Source organism: Aedes albopictus, chromosome 2, assembly GCF_035046485.1.
Source record: "Aedes albopictus strain Foshan chromosome 2, AalbF5, whole genome shotgun sequence".
Lineage (NCBI taxonomy): Eukaryota > Metazoa > Arthropoda > Insecta > Diptera > Culicidae > Aedes > Aedes albopictus.
In genome coordinates this window covers 432,144,125-432,158,479 of record NC_085137.1, presented here as the reverse complement: position 1 = coordinate 432,158,479, position 14,355 = coordinate 432,144,125, and the positions used below count along the sequence as shown (strand labels likewise).

At 40.7% G+C, this 14,355-nt stretch overlaps 1 long non-coding RNA gene across 1 annotated transcript; it reads left to right on the top strand.

The window, feature by feature from the left end:
• Positions 1 to 11,311: 11,311 nt before the first annotated feature.
• LOC134287366 (uncharacterized) lies at positions 11,312 to 13,993 on the top strand. The gene is made up of 3 exons (XR_009997251.1): positions 11,312 to 11,811; positions 13,591 to 13,805; positions 13,868 to 13,993. It is a non-coding gene; the product is annotated as an uncharacterized LOC134287366 (long non-coding RNA).
• Positions 13,994 to 14,355: the final 362 nt, after the last annotated feature.

The window sequence follows — 14,355 nt, the reverse complement described above, 5'->3', positions numbered from 1 at the left end:
CCTGATCCGTTTTGTGACCAACTTCAGTGAACTTCGGAAGCCAACAATCGTAAAAGGAACAAGCTATCAATTCGTACCACCACAATATCTGTAGGATTTGTATTCAAAAACCAATCCTACAATCTAAACAAAAACTAAAATATAGTTAGTTCATCGAATTAAAAGTTCACCCAGGTAATCTGACAGCAATCATTGTCGAATTAGCGTGGTTTTATGGCACCACACGCATGGGTTTGTTTCAATTTCACATTTTACCACTTTGCAACGCAATTTCGGTTCACATTTCATCACTTACCGATTGTCCCTGATGCGGTCTTGGACTAGTTTTATGCAAATGGTTAATCAGTTTTCCTAAAAAAAGTCGCGAATTGATGTACTGCATGAATGGGTGTGGTTCATTTGTACATATCGCTGGTTCCTGCGAGACACTCGAAACTGATTCCGGAACACTAGCGTTAGTCTTAAATGTGGCCTGAGACTATTTTCTTGCTGACCGTTCTTCGCTTTATCGAAGAAGCCGTTGTTTAATATGCTGTGTGTACTTTTCGTGGTTCCGTTCTACATTTGACCACTTTCGTTGGGGCACCTGGAACCGGTTTCGGTACACTATTGGTATTCCAAAGTATGGCCTATGATTTTTTTTTTCATGTTAACCGTTCATTAGGTTACCTAAAAAGTCATGGCGCACCCGTAATCGGTTGCGGAACACTATCGGTTGTCCCAAATATAGCCGGAAACTTCTTTTAGGCAACTCGAGATACCTAAAAACCGCGATTTGATGTGTTGCATGCCTGGTTCACTTTTATATTTGGCCATGTCTAGCGGGACACCCAGAACCGGTTCCGGACATTACCGGTTCAGATATGTTCGGAAAATGGTTTCCTGCTTACTGTTCATCAATATAACAAAAAAGCGACTATTTGATATGTCGCATGCATGGGTTATACTTGACCATCTCCGACGGGACATCTGGAACCAGTTCCGGAACACTACCGGTTCCGATATGATTAAAGAATGCTTTCATGCTTACTGTTCATCAGATCATCTAAAAAGCCCCGGTTTGATATGTCGCATGCATGGTTTTGGTTCAATTATATATTTGGCCACTTCCGGCGGACACCCGGAACCGGTTCCGAAACACAACTAAATGGTCTGAGAATATTGATGATGATTAACCTGGGCTTGTTAGGGGAATATCTGTAAATAAAAGAAAATCGGGTTAAGTACGTATCTGTCAAAGGATGCAAATTCTTAGTGGAATTCAAAGGAACCGTACTTAACCCGATTTTCTGAGAATATTGTCCTGCTTACTGTTCATCAGGATATCAAAAAAGCCACTATTTGTTATGTCGCATGCATGGGTTTGGTAAACTTTTATACTTGGCCACCTCCGGCGGGACATCTGCAACCGGTTCCGGAACACTACCGGTTCCAATATGGTCTGAGAATGTTTTCCTGCTTACTGTTCATCAGGTTATCGAAAAAGCCGCAGTTTGATATGTCGCATGCATGGGTTTAGTCCACTTTTATGTTTGGCCACTTCCGGCTGGACACCCGGAACCGGTTCCGGAACACTACTGGTTCAGGTATGGTGTGAGACTATTTTCCTGCTTACCGTTCATCAGGTTATCGAAAATCCCGTGGTTTGATGTGTCGCATGCATGTGTTAAATGCATTTTCATTTCTGGCCCCTTCCTGTGGTACCGGTTCGGAACACCTAAATGGCCATAACTCCGGAACGGCTGGACCGATCCAAACCATTTTCAATAGGAAACAATTGGACCAGATTCCCCATCGAATGAACCGTCGGTAATCAAAATCGGTTGAGGTTTACTGCCAAAAAGTGATGTGAGTTTTTTTGTACACACACATACACACATACACACACATACACACATACACACACACATACATACACACACAGACATCACCTCAATTCGTCGAGCTGAGTTGATTGGTATATGTGACTCGACCCTCCGGGCCTTCTATCGAAAAGTCATTTTTGGAGTGAACATATAGCCTTTCCAGTACACTTTGTGTACGAGAAAGGCAAAAATCATGAAATAGGGATTTCGCAATTTTGTTCGTAGATTGATCAGATTTTCAAGCACAAACCCCCACAAAAGTATGGAGGTTAAGGTTTTGGCTAACTGAAAAGTTACAACCAAAGACCCAATTAAGACGTAGCACTCGGGCTCGAACTGGGTACCACTTCTTGTACTACATTAGGTCCCCGGTACCCAAGTTTGACGTTTGGCTGACTACGAAAATCAATCTGCACAAATTTAGTGGCGTTGTGTATTTAAATCAGTGGGGTGACACAGCTGTCAAACTCAGTACATTGCTGCTCTACCCATCATCGGCGCGTTTTGGTACCCACTTTCTGGTCGACCCTAACTTGCTCCTAATTTTCGGGTGTGTGGCTCGTGTGTTGCTAGTGCTTATTTCGGAAGTTACACATTTCAAACGAAATCGTTGTTTTTGATGATTGTTTCTCTTTCTTTATCACTTTGCACGATATTATATGTAGCAGCGAAGCAGTGTCGATGTTTCCAGTGCATTTTTCCATTAATTAAGCAATCAAAACAAAAACATTGGATGCCATGTTGAATCGAATGCTGGGTTGATGATTCTGGCACTTCGTCATCCCCCTGATTTAAATTGGGTTGTTTAGTGAATAAAATATTGCTATTTTCTATATCCTAATCGAAAGAGCTCATGTTTCTGAGTATAACGTGATTTTATTGGATTCCAATACCTTTGTTTTTATGGTTAAATTAACGAAACAGTTTTAAATTTCGTGGATAGAATGACAGTTCAATCGATAAAGTGACAGTTCGACCCGAACAAAAAATTTCCCCCATACAAACTTTAAATGAATTTTAAAAATAGTTCCTGGACTCCAAAAATTATGAAATTTTGGATTTCGACTAATTTTTGGGCGGAGAATCCGATTATAAAATAATCCGGATACCCCTAAAGAACCCAATTGACCCTCAGAATAGTATTGTCTATCCGGTTGGAATCAAGACCGTCATTCAATCAAAAATTGCCATTTTCTTGGTCCACAAGTGTCGCAACTGTTTCGCATCTAGTGCGCTGTGTTGCTGACAGCAACGGGAAGGATGCGCACTACTTTTGACATGATTAAAAAACGTCGCGAGTTGGGTCGCGTCGCGACTTGATTGTGCGAAGTCCGGTTTGTTGTACTATTTGGGAACGTTCAAAAATTACGTCCAACACTTTGGAGGGAGGGGGGGTCTAAGAAAATGTGACAGTACGTGTATTAGGTATAGGAAAATAGCGAGACAGAGGGGTGAGGGGGGGTCTAAAAATCCCGAAAAAAGATGGGCGTAATAAATGAATCTTCCCTTTACAATTACTTCACCGAGTGTGCCCTACACGTTAAGACCAGTTTACCTATTTTCCAAAAAAAATGCACATACCCAAAAGTGCGTAAATATCATTCACATATAGGCAGATAATACTCAAATATGGGTAAGGGACGCTAATTGGGTTGTTTAGTGAATATAATATTTCTATTTTCCATAGCCTAATCGAAAGAGCTCATTTTTCTGAGTATAACGTATTTTATTGCGTTCCAATTTTATTGTTTTGATGGTTAAATAAACAAAACAGTTACCATTTTCGTGGATATAATGACAGTTCAATCGATAAAATGATAGTTCGCATCGAAAAAAAAATTTTCCCCACACAAACTTTAAATGAATTTAAAAAATAGTTCCCGGGCACCAAAATTGATGAAATATTGGATTTCGAATAATTTTTGGACGGAGATTCTGATTATGAAATAATCTGGATACCCCTTACGAACCCAATTTTGGGAAAAGTTTAACCCAAATATGGGTAGGCATTTCCCATAAATGAGTATGTGCAGTTTTCTCAATTATTAGTTTTATTTTAGGGAAGATTAATCGTTTTTCGGGTTTTCCGGACTCCCCTCCCCCCTCTGTCGCGCAATTTTCCTATACCCATAATACACGTACTGTCACACTTTTCTAGACCCCCCCCCCTCCCCTAAATGTTGGACGAATATTTGAACGTTCCCTTACCCCCTTTTAAGTAATATTTACTCAAATATGAGTAGGATTTACCCATATTTTTAGAGAATGGGAAAACTGATCTTAGTGTGTCGTATTGTAACACTCACATGGGTAAATATTACCCAGATACCTGGAACCAGAACTCAACCAAAGAATAAAAACAGAAAGAATGCCCTCTCTTGCCTTTATCTATGTAAACGTCAAGCGACAAGACAAGTGGCGCTCTCCAAGCGTCTTAAGGTGGAAGCTCTACGTAACAGTATTCGTGATTTGCCATAAGAGAAGGTGGTATGCGTATGTTTTGGTATCCATATACAATCAGTAATGCGCACTACCGCATGAAGTTTGAACTTTCATCCACAGATAGTGCTGCGGTAGTAGCAAAGATAAATGCTAAGATCGAACAGTAGGAAAAAAATCGATTTAATTTTGGGGTATTTTCATTTTTAATGAAACGGGGTCTTTTCATCCGCGAACCCCTTGTTTTGATATTAAATAGTTTAGCTTATGCGCACCCCTCGGTATAATGTTTTGTTTTGAAACCTGTGTGTTTATGTTTATGTTGTTTCCTTACCAAGTTTTCTGCGGTCGCGTTTCGGTTCGCGTATTTTCTTGCATGGATGCAAATAAAAAACACAGTTTTCGCAGATATTCCGCATTGCTGGCAGTGGCTAATGGTTCTTCCGATTCGCGCAGCGTGATCCTTTCGGCAGACAGTGTATCCGAGATCCGGGCAGCACTAGAGACTGCAGAGAAACAACGATCCTGTGACTACAACGGTAGGTTTTTGTTTACATATTGAATCCGCTGATTTTTTTTTGGTTACACCACAGATCTTTCCAGGTACTCGGAAAAAAGGAATGGGTCTGTAAACTGAGCAGGCAACTGACCACAACGTCTCGAACGAATATTCGATCAGAAGAAATACGAATTCCAAAATTTTTATCTTCAGTTGGTCGGTCGAAAAGTCGGGATTTCTCCTTTGACCCATTCGTCAAACTGGGTATCGTATGGGGTAAGTTTATTATCACCTTTTCTAGAAAACATGTATTCAAACCATTGTAGAGACAGTACATATCATAAATCCATTTCAGCTCAGCAGAATGAGTGCGTGTTCCGGATTTTGCGCGACAATTCCCTACATATCGGCCGACCGACTCTTAGCAGTGAATCGAAGCCAAATGCAAATGTTTTTCTTTTCACACTGCCACATGAACCGTGCACGTCGTAGATCCACTTCAAGAACTGCTACACAGTCGGAAAGCCTATCCAAACTAATCGGGCTCTGTCAGGAGTGGCTCTCCCGGAGCCCTCAAAACGTGATCTCCTCGAAATTTCCGGCCCTACACGGGTCGGAGACTCTGTTCATCGAGCTGTCCGGCCACTTTCGACACAACATCCACGTCAAACTACAGAGGAAGAGGAACTACAAAGCTGCCGATTTCAGATCAGTATAGGTAATGCGGTTACTTCCGGCAATCCCTCAGGCACACACGAATCCTTCTTTGTCAGGGCACCCATTCACTGTACTAGCGTCGACCGACGTTGGACGGGAAGTACATCCGAGTCATCCGGCCGTCGACCAGCGTAGGCGTATGCTCCCGGTGTAGAGGAAATGTTATGGGTAAAGACGTTTGTGCTTTGGATGGCTGTGTGGGAGGATCATGGTACGGGTAAGTCGTTGAACTTCGACGGAATTAATGATCGATCTAGGAACAAATCTAGATTGAGTTAAATAAAGGCGAAAGTAACATGAGCAAATTCTCTTCATCGACTCTCTTTTCTTCAAATTAAAGTGACAAGATGTAGGTATGGTTGCACTTTTTGGTCATAAATCGCTAGGTTGCGATGAAATCTAGCGTCTAAGTGTAAAAAAGTTCGATTGAATTTGCATCTTGTCACTTTAATTTGCAGAAGAGAAAGTCGATGAAGAAAATTCGCTCATGTTACTTTCGCCCTTATTCAAACTCAATCTAGAAATAGTTATTACAAATCTATTTTAGAGCCGATGCACACGAGCGTTAATTGACGCTGCGTGAATTCACGCTGCGTCGCCGCAGCGTTCCTGTGGGGCATGCGTTGACATTGCGTGACGCACACGGTGCGGCGCGGTTGCGGCGCGGCAGCGTTGCGTTCTCGTGTGCATTCTCCCATTTGATTGTGTGTAACTCAGGACGCACTTGCGTGCACGCTGCGTGGACGCGCCGCCCGTGTGCATCGGCTCTTAATCGTTATGTGGTCAGTAAAAAAACACTCGTAGAATGCCAGCAGGATACCCGTGTACCCACGTAGTTTAAATGATATAGCGCATTTAGTTCACCACGGGACTATCGCACGAGTTTTCAAAAGATTAGGTCGGTCTAAACAAATAATTTCTTGAGACATAATAAGCTTCTGAGTTGAATTAGTTAAATTAGAATCGATGAAAATTAGACGGATGTATGATCACTTCAATTTCGTGGGTACTCGGGTACCCTGACGACATTCTTCGAAACAAAAATTCCTTCTATCCTAAAATTCAGTCAACCTTATTAACAGATATAATATTTACGACTTCTTAGATCTGACAGAGTTTCAATTTCCTAGTCTCAATAATCCCAATAATCATTAATATATCGAGATTTGAAAACGAAAAAGGTAATTTGCCGGCCACATAACGGTTAACTACGTTCCAGCCGTTCTTGTAAACCATTTCTTCCTATATTCCATCTACAGAACCAGCAACTTGGCATGGAGGATGCTCATTGCCTGAAGCAGCTACGTCGTCCAGCATCTCTAGTCAATATCATCCAGCTACATAAGATCAAAACTCGCAACTCTACATTGAATAGGACCAAATCGCACAGTTATGTTTTATTGTATTTATGTGTGGGTTTTGGTTACAATAATAAAAAGTATTGGAAAGGGGTGGGGAAGGGAATTGTATCGTAACGCATCCGAAAATTCATCATTGTTATGAAGAGGATTTCTAGGTTATACCTACTCAATATTTGTTATAAGTAATAGGTAAGGTTCGCCATGTTTTCTCAATTTGCAAGGTGATGCAAGAACTATTTTCTTCTAAAATTAGTCACGTGAAAAAAAAAACTACTGGAGTTGTTCCAATTGATTGTAAATTAATTTAGCTTTGTGTTAGTACTTGTTCTAGGTAGTCGGTACCGTCATCCGAGAACTTCTGAAGTTATTATAGAATTTTTCAAGCGATGTTTGCTCATCGTCGAAATTTGCTTTTGCCTTGTAGGTTCATCAAGTCCTCCCACCGCATGGTGAAGCAAGTGTAGTTGACTTGGAATTGGTTCCACCATCCAAGATCTTCAGGAGTTACTCCAGAAATTCTTGGGTAATGTTTGCTCATCGCCATAGTTTGCCTTTGCTTTGTAGGTTCACCAAGTCCTCCCACCGCATGGTGAAGCTAGTGTTGTTGACTTTTGGAATTGGTTCCACCATTCAAGAACTTCGGGAGTTACTCCAGAAATTCCTTTGTGATGTTTTCTCATCGTCATAGCTTGATTTTGCCTTGTAGGTTCACCAAGTCCTCCCACAGCATGGTGAAGCAAGTGTAATTGACTTGAAATTGGTTCCACCATCCAGGAACTTCGGGAGTTACTCCAGAAATTCTTGGGTGATGTTTGCTCATCGCCATAGTTTGCCTTTGCTTTGTAGGTTCACCAAGTCCTCCCACCGCATGGTGAAGCTAGTGTTGTTGACTTTTGGAATTGGTTCCACCATTCAAGAACTTCGGGAGTTACTCCAGAAATTCCTTTGTGATGTTTTCTCATCGTCATAGCTTGATTTTGCCTTGTAGGTTCACCAAGTCCTCCCACAGCATGGTGAAGCAAGTGTAATTGACTTGAAATTGGTTCCACCATCCAGGAACTTCGGGAGTTACTCCAGAAATTCTTGGGTGATGTTTGCTCATCGCCATAGTTTGCCTTTGCTTTGTAGGTTCACCAAGTCCTCCCACCGCATGGTGAAGCAAGTGTAGTTGAGTTTTGGAGTTACTCCAGAAATTCTTGAGTAATGTTTGCTCATCGTCATAGTTTGCCTTTGCTTTGTAGGTTCACCAAGTCCTCCCACTGCATGGTGAAGCAAGTGTAGTTGACTTGGAATTGGTTCCACCATCCAGGAACTTCGGGAGTTACTCCAGAAATTCTTGGGTGATGTTTGCTCATCGTCATAGTTTGCCTTTGCTTTGTAGGTTCACCAAGTTTTCCCACCGCATGGTGAAGCAAGTGTAGTTGACTTTTGAAATTGGTTCCACCATCCAAGATCTTCAGGAGTTACTCCAGAAATTCTCGGGTGATGTTTGCTCATCGTCATAGTTTGCCTTTGCTTTGTAGGTTCACCAAGTCCTCCCACCGCATGGTGATGGAAGTGTTGTTGACTTTTGGAATTGGTTCCACCATTCAAGAACTTCGAGAGTTACTCCAGAAATTCCTTTGTGATGTTTTCTCATCGTCATAGCTTGATTTTGCCTTGTAGGTTCACCAAGTCCTCCCACTGCATGGTGAAGCAAGTGTAGTTGACTTGGAATTGGTTCCACCAACCAAGAACTTCAGGAGTTACTCCAGAAATTCTTGGGTGATGTTTGCTCATCGTCATAGTTTGCCTTTGCTTTGTAGGTTCACCAAGTCCTCCCACCGCATGGTGAAGCAAGTATAATTGACTTTTGAAATTGGTTCCACCATCCAAGATCTTCAGGAGTTACTCCAGAAATTCTTGGGTGATGTTTGCTCATCGTCATAGTTTGCCTTTGCTTTGTAGGTTCACCAAGTCCTCCCACCGCATGGTGAAGCTAGTGTTGTTGACTTTTGGAATTGGTTCCACCATTCAAGAACTTCGGGAGTTACTCCAGAAATTCCTTTGTGATGTTTTCTCATCGTCATAGCTTGATTTTGCCTTGTAGGTTCACCAAGTCCTCCTACAGCATGGTGAAGCAAGTGTAGTTGACTTGAAATTGGTTCCATCATCCAGGAACTTCGGGAATTACTCCAGAAATTCTTGGGTGATGTTTGCTCATCGTCATACCCAACAAACATTTTCGCTGTACAAAAGTTGAACAAACGACTCTTAAGCAAACTTTAGCTTAAGAAACTGCTGTTCAGCTAGTTCTGTTTCTTGGGTAGTTTGCCTTTGCTTTGTAGGTTAACCAAGTCCTCCCACCGCATGGTGAAGCAAGTGTAATTGACTTGGAATTGGTTCCACCATCCAAGATCTTCAGGAGTTACTCCAGAAATTCTTGGGTGATGTTTGCTCATCGTCATAGTTTGCCTTTGCTTTGTAGGTTCACCAAGTCCTCCCACCGCATGGTGAAGCAAGTGTATTTGACTTTTGAAATTGATTCCATTTTAGGAAGTTTTAGAAAATTAGATTTTACTCAAGCTTTTTTGACATACAGTAGAGAAATTCCCCGTGAAATATAGTTTTATTTTTGGGTTACTAAGAAATACTGCTTTAACAAGAGTTCGTACAGACTGAACCAACACTACAATTAGGCAACGGACAACGCAAAATACCCCAGTGGATGAATTTCTCGTTTTACGGTATCCTACTGGAACGGAAATCAAACCATCAGTTCGTGACACTCACAATACGTTGAAATAACTAGCTCACATGCACCCTCATTCTTGTTTACGGGCGTATCTGCTTTCGAACGTATTTGGTTCGTTCAAATCCGTAGCCCATTTCTCGGATACTTTTTCAAAACGACGTATAATACACGCAAATCCTATGTTGATACGTCGTTTTGAATAAGTATCCGAGATTTGATTTTGCTGGCGTAAACGGGAATGCGGACGGTTTTCGTTCGAAAGTGGATTCGATCGAAAACAAGAATGAGGGTGATGGTCACGAATCCCAGTGTAATTTCCAAAAAAAAAGTCAAGAATATGTAGGACCTCTGAAGGAATACAACAGTGAAGTGAGTATGGTGCCTCATTTTCGAGCAAATCATTATAATGTACAACACTAATGCGTTTTGAAATTCTTTATATTTACAAGTTTTAGAACTTTACAGTAGAAATGTGGGGTGTGCCTCATCTACCCTTTTTGTCGTCGCACTAGCCAATCATCTGAATAAAAAAAAATAGTGCCAATTTAGTACCCCATATCTTGACGGTGACGTCGGGATGGAAAATCATGTGACTGGCTCAATCCGTTTGACTCGTAAACTGATCGGTCACCGTCTTCCTTGTCGTCAGCTACCCGAAGAGTATGTGTTTGGTATGTGTTACACTCCGGCATCCGGCCAAGATTATCGATGGCAGCTAGGTTGCCGTCGGAATCTTACTTCGAAAACATCCGATGCTGCATCCGTTTCGTCATCACACAGTGTGTAGTACAAAAGTAGTTCTTAATGTCGATGGATCTGAAGCCAGCGTTCCTTGCGCCTATTAGGGAACTTAAATAGTTGTTGGGACCCGCTTGAATACGCCTTCATCAGCAACATCGTTGGCGGCATCCAGTTTGTCGCTTTTCCTTTTCATTATATATTATTTAGATCAATGATTTATAATTAAATCAAACCGTTCTGCTCTGATCAAATCGATTAGAAATCACTCGCGTCGGCCAAAACCGAGGCCAAACAATAATAAGAACTAACTGTCACTTTGACATTGACTTCTGTCAAACTAAGGGGTCGGTCATAAACTAGGCTAACAAACGAAAAGCCCCATATGCCGGTCACAAATGATGCCATGGTCACCAAAAAAAATACAAGTTGTATATCGTTATCGTTGGTAGTAGCATCCAGAGTGTTAATGATTAATCATAAATTTAATCATGATTAATGATTAGTGATTAAGATGAATCAAAATCATTAATCATAATCACAAAAAAATCTCATTTAATCATTAATCATTAATCTTAATCACACTTTTTTTGTAATCTAATCATTAATCAGTAATCATAATCATAAGAAAAAATATTAATCAATCATTAATTATTCATCACCAAAAATGATTCATCATATAAAATATATGATCCTAATTAAATTGGATTAAATGCTTTTCTAAATAATATTATTTGTGATTCTTTTTTCAAAAATCTTCCGGATACAGTTACCTTTTACTTTTGAAACTTCAGAACCATGTTAATCAATAAATATATTTTAATCATTTCCAGTTTTTTGTGATTGATTAATCATGATTAATCATGATTTTTAATCAATGAGCCATTTTTTATCATTAATCATAATCAATAATTACGGATATAACCAATTTTATTCATTAATCATAATCTTTAATCATCCTAAAAATCAAATTAATCATTAATCATAATCGATAATCACCAAAATTGGAATTTTAATCATCAATGATTAATCATGATTAAAATTTTTGTTAATCATGAACGCTCTGGTAGCATCATAGATTTAACTTGGTAGCATCCTCGGAGTAGACATTCTTGATATTCTTATTCTTTGAATCAACCCAAATATAGGTTATTTTCATTTTCACTCATATCGACTCTTCCGTGCGATTACCCAATTTTGGCCAAACTGCTTTAAGCTATGAGTGGGTTGTTTTCTTGGTTGTTTCCGTTTGATCTCGTCAGAAAATAGCAACCCATCGCAAACTCGAACGCAAAGTTGTTACCACCCAGCGTTGACTTTCGAAGTAAACGCCATAACCCAAATTTGGATTCTCGCCGGGCATTATTATCGACTAGGTTCCTGCTTCTCGCTTTAAATTTTTGACAACATTGCGTGCACATCTCATGGGGGAGACCGAGAAAACTACCCATCCGCTGGGTATAAGCGCAGACAGACGTTCAAGTTTGACTCAGCAGCTTGTGTAAAAAACATGGCCGCCACAAATTGCCAAGTGGCAATCAGCGAACAGATGGCGTTAGCGACGTTCACATTCAATCGCTGCCTTACATGTGCGTTGCGACCAACAACTGTCACCACGGTCGTCTTCCAGCCGGATGGCGGGAAGACCGCACGTGTTGCACGCTAATAATGTTTCCACATAATTTGTGCAGAGTAAATGACTTTTATTTAATGTCTAAAATCTTTTGCACAAATTAGCGCAGGACTCTTGTAAAATATTGTACACATTATTATTTTTGTTTTACATAGATTTGCTTGAATAAAACTGCATTTGGATGAACTTCACTCGCATTGGGAAATCTTTGTGAATGTGACGCAGATGTAGGAATGATTTTAACAGTGTTTGTTTTGATTTTATTTTTCGGTGGGTGGTGAATTGGGTGGCAAGTAAGCGGCTGGAAGCACGTGGTTTCTCAAACTGTCAACTGCACGCGACTGCACTGTGGCAATCGGTTGCCTAGGTGTCGCTAGTGAAAATTTACATAGAAAATTTGAATAAATTTGTTCGAGCTAGAACGTCTGTCTGCGGTATAAGTATAGACACTATACACGCTAGTTTGCAAATACCCATTAAATGGGTCCCTAGTACCCATTTTTTGCATCAGTACTGAGCTGTCAAATAATGGGTGTTTTACAAGCTTCAAATAATGGGTATTTTTTCCACATTTTGAAGTACTACCATCCAACCCCTCAATGGGTGAATAATACCCATGTAAAAGTTTGACGAACAACGCCGCCATTTTTAGAATCGTCCTTGTTTCGTCTTAAAAGTATTTTTGTTGAGTTTTATAAAAACCTTTTTCATAAATCCGGGACAGTCCGACAACTGGGTTTATTTGCGTCGGTGGTTGCAACATCCAACGGTGAACCTCGCTGAAATTATATGATCACGACATTAAAGACAGGCCGATGAAAATTCATTCCGGGAGCTGGAAGGTAAGTTTCCGAACAACTTTTTGTACCGCATCCTCAAAAGTATCTTTGACTAAATCTTATTTAATTAACGTTTAGGACAGAGTAATGTCAAGTGAGGCATCCCTGAGGATGGACTTGGGATGGACAGTCCCTGAGAATGTCGTAGACCATAAGGCAGGAACGGCAAGCGGCTCTGAAGCCCCGCGCTGTTCGGCGGAAACGATTTAAAGTTTATTTTATAGATTGTGTAATCGTGTAATGTTACGAAATTGTTTAATTGAAATAAAATTCAAGAGAAAATTTTGCGTAATGCATTTAGTTTTTATATTTTCATTAGCATTGTGTATAAAATTGTTTCTAATAGCTGGATAGCCTGGAAATTTTCCAAAAATGGGGCATTTTTACCCATTTTAAGTTAAAAAACAATGGGTCTAATATACCCATTTTTTGAAGTTCGAGTCGAATACCCATTAATGGGTAAACGGCAAATACCCATTAAATGGGTTAAGCCACTTTACTTCGAAATGGGTACTAAAATACCCATTAATGGGTATTTGCGAACTAGCGTGTAGATTCCATAGACTCGCGGAGGCGAAGACAACTGTAGCCAAACGAACTGTCAGTTCGTGTAGCCAAACGAGCATGACGTCACGATTTCAATAGCAACAATGGATTGCGTGACGTCATATTCGCTCGGTACACTCTAAATTCACGGCAAAACACACTGAAATCGTATTCCTCAACCATGTCTCCGCGAGTCTATGGAATCTATAGTGTCTATAGGTATAAGTATAAGCGGTTTGTTTTTCCGTGTGGCTGGCCCGGCCCACCCCTGCAGGGTAGAAAACGACCTTCTTTTCTGTAGTTTTGAATAAGCGTGTGCGTGCGGCCGCAACTGTCAAACTTTTCCTCGGTCGGCATCGTCGGCATGGCATCACGTGAGATTTCCATTTCTTTCGGTGAAATGACGAAATTTTGTGGAAATTTCTATTTAACAGGTAAGTTTAGCATTTATCATAATTTGAGGGACTACATTTTTATATTCTCCCCGCCGATACAGCTCCATCCTCATTTCACTAGAATCAGGACTACCGGAGTGATGCGCCGCGGTGGCGCTCGGCGCCCAAGCGATTTCAACAAATTCCAGCTGGATGAAGTACGTCAGGTAGGTTTCTACAACAAATTAAATTTTCCTGGTAGCAGAAGGAATGGTCTTCCGAAGGCCGGAAGAATCATTGTCTTCTCAAGATTCCTCCTGCTTTAGGAAGATGAATTCGACAATCTGAAGCATCATTCGAATTCTGCTGTCGGAAGCTAAACATCAAAACCAGGTTGCCGGAGGAATCAGGAGTTCTTGACAGCAGAAGAAATCATCTCCCCACATCCGTACAAATCTTAAAATTTTCGATGATTTTGAATGTTTTTCTAATGCAGGAGGAGGAGGAGAAAGCAATGATTCTTCCGGCCTTTGAAAGACCATTCATACTGCTGCCAGGAGATGGTTTCTCCGTTGCGAAAGACAACTTTTATCTTCCGAAAGCCGGAGAT